Source organism: Lactuca serriola, chromosome 2 (assembly GCF_051521515.1).
Source record: "Lactuca serriola cultivar US96UC23 chromosome 2, Lser_US96UC23_V15, whole genome shotgun sequence".
Classification (NCBI taxonomy): Eukaryota; Viridiplantae; Streptophyta; class Magnoliopsida; order Asterales; family Asteraceae; genus Lactuca; species Lactuca serriola.
The window spans coordinates 28,338,860-28,345,375 of NC_136409.1; positions in this window are offsets into that span (position 1 = coordinate 28,338,860).

Genomic DNA, 6,516 nt, shown 5'->3' on the forward strand with positions numbered 1-6,516 from the left:
TTCTATTGCTTTCTATATGGATATAAATGCTATTGTTGATTAATTGAAAATTGTTTTATGATAAATAGTCACCCAAATCATGCTTTAAGACTATTGAAAGCGTTTGTTGAAATTGTGCCATGTAAATTGTGGAGCTATTGCTTATTAGGAGAAAATTTTTATAAATACACAAGAATTTATGATTTATATGATTATAGAGTGCAACATTTTAAAACATAATATGTTGTGTGGCACCTCAACAGTAAACTTTGATGTACCTGAAAGTAAAACTGAAAACCATAAGCACGAAGCTTAGTGAGTTCCTTAAATACCACATACCATACATATCAATTGATCTATACATGTCATACATAATTGTGAGCCACATATATCATTCATATATCATAATCAATAAAAGTGCTCTGTGCCGCACATAGTCTTGCCATTATGCGATAGGCCGCCTTGTGGTCTTTCTTGTCAAACCGGGGGCAACCCTTGGGTCTTACAGACAAGTGTCAAGAGCCAACTCTTGGTCTTCCATGCAAGCATCACAAAGACAACTAGCATACATAAAACTCTACTTAGCTAATTAGCATACAGTGTGCCAGGAACCACCTCTCGGTCTTTCATACATAAAGCCTAGGGCTAACCCCCAGGTCTACATACAATACATAAACCAAATGGGCCGGCATTGGTGCCTACGACCCATACAAACAGTGAGGACACTTACCTTGATTGATGAAGCACACTGCACGAAATCCTTACTTGCTGCCCTGACAACTCCTCAAGCTAACAATACCAAAATATTACCCAATTAGCAATTGGGTCCCAAACCATGATCCATACTCTAGACTTGGGGTAAAATGATCATTTTACCCCTGACCCAACAGATTCACAACTAAGGTCCAAGCCTAAAACCGACTGTAACGACCCAAATTTCACGTCCAATTTTTTTTTTTTAAAAATCAATACTTTAGAAAACATTTGTAAGTAAAACATTGTCTGATCAAACCAATTCATAACATACATCGTGTCTGAAAACCGAAACATGCAAAACAATCAAATATCAGAGTACAAAATCCTAGAATGACTCATGGTGCGGAAATCAATGTGCGTGTATAATGTGCCGCTATCGTGCCAACTCATTCCCCTTCGATGAAGAGGTACCTGAAAACAAAATTGTAAACCGTAAGCACGAAGTTTAGTGAGTTCCCCTACCATACAACATACCATCTAACCACATAACATATATATATTGTCAGGCATATCTGGGTGTCCGACCTACCCCTTCGGTCCTCTCGACCAGATACTGACTAGCATATCTGGGTGCTGGTCTCCCCTTCGGTCCTCTCGACCGGACGTTGACTAGCATAACTGGGTGCCGGTCTCCCCTTCGGTCATCTCGACCGGATGCTGACTAGCATATCTGGGTGCTGATCTCCCTTCGGTCCTCTCGACCGGATGCTGGGGACTAGTTCACCCCTACTACTACCACGTAACACGTATCTCATAATCTATCTAGCATGGCTTGGATGACTGCCCCTTCGGCCTTATCGACCGGTAATCTGGGGACTATCTCCCCTACTGTCACTAGCACATAGCATCATATCATACTAGCACAAAAACATATCACAGGTAGTAGCAACCGTAGATGAATATCTCAGAGATAATCATCTAATCATACAACTCCTACTAGTGGGCCGACATTGTGGTCGTAGACTCACTGTTACTGGAAGGTAACTCACCTCGAAAAGTAGCTGCTGAAAGTCTACTTGCTAAGCGCCTGACTACTGAACCGGTAATCCTTCGGCTAAAAATCATAATCATAGATTAGCCACTCATAAACACCCTTAGGTCAGATGACTGACCCACCCCTGGTCCATGGTCAACTCCTTGGTCAAAGTCAACTTCCAGTTGACTGGACTCGCCGAGTCATGGCACAGACTCGCCGAGTCCTTCTCCTACTAACCCGTTCCTACTTGACAAGTCCCTCTTCTCACTCACTGAGTCACCCTTAACTCACTACTTGGGACGAAAGAACCGACTCGCCAAGTCCAAGAACAACTCGCCGAGTCCCCATGAGCAGATCTCCTACTCGCTTCCAAATCCTCACCAGAGCATCCTTTATGAGGATTTGGGTTTCTGGGACTATTGCTACACGTTAAATTGCTAATTCCGCGTGCAGATACAAAGGGTTGGACCTTCAACACCTAAACCCCTCTTACTCAGTAACAGTTCATATGACTCGCCGAGTTTGAAGAACAACTCGTCGAGTTCCAGGCAATCTTCATAGGACTCGCCGAGTTGTTCATCCAACTCGCCGAGTCTAAGAACATCTTCATAGAACTCGCCGAGTTCCACTTTGGGACTCGCCGAGTCCCTTCAACCCACTTCCCATACAGACCAAATCTGAGACATGCAACGCTTCCAAACCATAGATCTATGTTCCTAAGGCATGCTTATCACGTAAAGTTGCAAACTTTACGTGCATGCATGGCCCTATAAGCTCCAAAAGGCAAATCCAAGCTCTTTATGAGGTCATACACTCAATAGGGACCTCAATCACTTCAACCACAGAGACTTTATACTTCTAATACGTCCATAAGGTCTAGATCTGAAGTCCTTTCGGATCATAGAGCACAAAAACATGGAGTTTGGTGTTTTAGGGCATGAAAACCACCAATTAGGGACAAAAGTGTGATCTAGTGAACTGGTGATCAAGGTAGGGACTTTTCTACCTGAATGGAAGCCTCTTGCAGGGTAGATGTCGGATCTACTTCTCCTCCTTGCACTCTTCCACCCCCTTTTTCTTCTCTTAAGCTTCAAACTTCCTTCACAAGGCCAAAATCGCTCACAAGGACAAAAGGGGGCTAGGGTTTCTCTCTACAGCTCTTCTGGAAGTGTTATGGATAAGGGATGCCGAGTTAGAGTGTTTAAATAGGGTGAAAACACCCGGGTTAAGGCTTTTACACAAACAGGGCCTACTCACCGAGTCCAAAGCTTAGACCCCGTGTCTCATCCAGCTTCTACTCGACGAGTTGGTCCTTCAACTTGCCGAGTCCAAGGAAAAATGTATTATTTAAGAAATATTAGATAAAATGAATACGTACCAGGAACCAGGTGCTACACCGACAAGGCCCAAAATGAGGCCAACATACGGGGTTAAAGTTGTTTAAATTCGGTGTAGATTCTCAGATTTAGGTTTTCCCAAACCCTGTCCAACTCATCGAATTGGTTCTCCCCAACTCGTCGAGTTGGTTTTTAAATTCTTGTGTGCCAAAATATTCCAACACGTCGAGTTCTTCTTCTCGAACTCGTTGATTTGGCCTCTCAAATGAAGATTATCTTTCCTTAATTGGCCTTCTAGATTCCGGGTGTTACAACTCTCCCTCACTTAAACTAGATTTCGTTCTCAAAATCGCTCTTTATTAACACTCTTACCAGAACAATCAACCTGATGATCATGATCAAAATTTCTACGCACAAATTACCTTCCTAAGGCAACTGAAACCCAGATCAAAACTTCTATCACGAAAATAACACCCAAAACTTCATGTAATACCCTGTTCCAAATCGCTTTCATAATTCGGGATTATGGCCTGAAGATATGTTATCATAAGGCTTAGGACCTTTGGAAAAGAGAGATCTAGACCCATTTAGGTATGGATAACGTAATTGAGGTGATCCGAGAGTTTGGGTTGTGCCTTGGAGCCAAGAGGTATATCGATAAAGTGGCAGTTCGAGCTCTTTATGAATTTGGATTTTTGTTCGGAAGGTTTTGAGGTGAGGATAAGTTGATAGATATGTAGGGGGCTTCTCTCCACCTTTCTGTGGATATAAATATCGTCAAAAACGGAGTTGAAACGAAGAAGTTATGGCCGTTTAAAGTTTGAGTAGTTCGAGTGAGTGATTGTTGACTTGTTGACCAAGCTCATTTAAGTCTCACGATGTGAGCATGAAGTGCTCACGACGTGAGGAGCACGTGATGCACCAAAACCCTAATTTTCGTGGTATTTAAAGGTATGAGATGATTAGGGTTGCTTCTCCTCAGCATCTTTCACTCCCAAGTCACTGAAGAACCCTAGATTTGACCCTCTTAAGCCCTTGAGCCATTGTTGGTGGTATTGGTGTGTTATTGGTGTTTTGATTTCCTTGAAGAATAAGAAGAAGCTCTTGTGGTGGTTCCTTTTTGGCGAGATAAGCTCCTCCTTTTGGCACTTCTAAGGTTATAAGCCTCTGTAAGTCTTAGAGATCACACCTTTCATTTCTAATCTTGCTAGATCTAGGTTATGGTTACCCTCTTTGTATGGGATCTTGAATTATCATGCGTGAGGTCCATAAAATTAGCAACTTTATGGACCATCGAGTCATTTACTGTGTTATAACCCTTGGATCTGGATTTTGGTGCAAGTTTTGGACTCCAGGTTTGAGTCTTGGCCCTTTTTCCTTCATTTTGATCTAAGTTGGTGTTTAAGTCATGTAGTGGACATATGTGACTGGAAAGCTTCAGCTTTTATGATCCTTGGGGTCAAGGAAGACCCTCTAGACTGTCCTATATTAAGGCTTGATGGATTAGGATCTTAATGCTCATTTTTGGTTAGATCCGGACTCACAAAGTGAGGAATAAAGCCTTACAACGTGAGAACATGTTCGGGGAAGTTTCTGGGCCAAAGTCACAACCTCACGACGTGAGCATCACCTGTGCAAGTTATGGGCTCTTTGATTTTGGGCTAGCATGGTATTGGACTTATCCTTTGGTTTGGGCTCACAATGGACTAAGTATTTTAGAGTAATGGACTTCTGCTTGGGCTTGCCTTACTGGGCTTGCCCTGATGGGCATTGGATGATGGATTGGGCCTTAGTTAGCCCAATGTAGTTAGTTCTTGATTGGTCCCATTGGTCTTGGACCATTGGGCCATTGGAAAATCATTGGTTCAAAAAAGTAAATGGGCTTGAGGGAAAGGCCCATGTAATGGTTTGGGTCCAATTTGGAAAAATGGGCCACAAATGGGTTTTTTATAGTTTTAGGCCTTGGTTGTGAATCTTGTTGGGCCAAGGGTGAAATGTTCATTTCACCCAAAGTAAGGGTTATGGAACAAGTTTTGGAACCTAATTGCTAATTGTGTGACATTTTGGTATTGATAGCTCATAAAGGCGGTAGGGCTGCAGCCAAGGATTTCTTACAGTGAGCTTCAACATTTGAGGTGAGCTTTCCTCCTGTATGAACATGTTGAAGACACCAATGCCGGCCCATATATGTTTGTTAGTATATTCCAGACAAATTTCGATGTCGGGCAGTGCCCGATGTAGCTTTATATGTTTTCGAATTTTGGTCTAATGTTGGGCGGGGCCTGAGGAATGTTTATATGTATGCTTGATGTATTTGTAATTCTTTCATGTGTCTGTATTTGTATGTTTCCGGATTACGGTCCGATGTCGGGCGATGCCCGAGGAGTGTCTCTATGCTTTCCAGATTACGGTCCGATGTCGGGCGGGGTCCGAGGAATGTTTATATGTTTGTTTCCGGACTACGGTTTGATGTCGGGTGGTACTCGATGAAGGAATGCATGCTTAGTTATACTTGTTGTCTTTGTGATACTTGTATGTGCCTGGTAGGGGTGAGTATGGGCGGGGTCACGTATCTCATCACTAGCTGAGTGTGGAAGGGGTTCCATATTTCGTTATTAGTAGAGTAGGGGCGGGACCCATGATAGGTGAGACCGTAAGACTGGAACATAGTATTGTGTATGATTCTTTATATGCTATCATGAGTATATGATATTGTTTGTATGTGTATACCGAGTGAGGATCGATGCCAGGCGGGGCCTGATGCCGGGTGGAGCCCGATGCCGGACTCTGTCCGATGCTGGATATTTTCGATTTCGGGCGAGGCCTGATGAAGGGGCGGGGGACCAGTATATGTGATTATATGTATGGTATGTGGTAGTTTGGGGAGACTCACTAAGCTTCATGCTTACGGTTTTAAGTTTTGGTTTCAGGTATTTCCAGTTGCAAAGAGAAGAGCTCAGGGATGACTGCATTGCACACAACATGATGTTTAGTCTGGGATGTTTACTCTAATGTTTTGATATGGAAACTCTGATAATAACGTTTTGAGATACTTTGACTCATTTTTTGATGGAATGGTTTGATAACTATGGTTTTATTAAAAATTATAAACGAAATTTTTGGACCGTATTTTTGGGATGTTTCACTTCAACCCTTGCAACCCACCTCTACCTTCTGAGACCTAAAATCTACAATGACCTGACTTCTCAATAGCTCGCCTGCCGAACAACTCTCTGCCAAACTTTCAACGAATTGCAGCCCAATCATGATACTTCCAACAATGATCTATCTAGGTATACCTAAACCCACCTTAGAATAGTTCCTGGAACCAGGTGAAGAACGAATCCTCAAGCTCTCGATTAAAAACCAACCCCACTTATATGGAGTCCGAAACCTAAAGTCTCAATGGCCTGACTCCCTGTCAGACCTCTCGCATTGAGCTTCCACCAATCCAACCTTAGAAAGTCT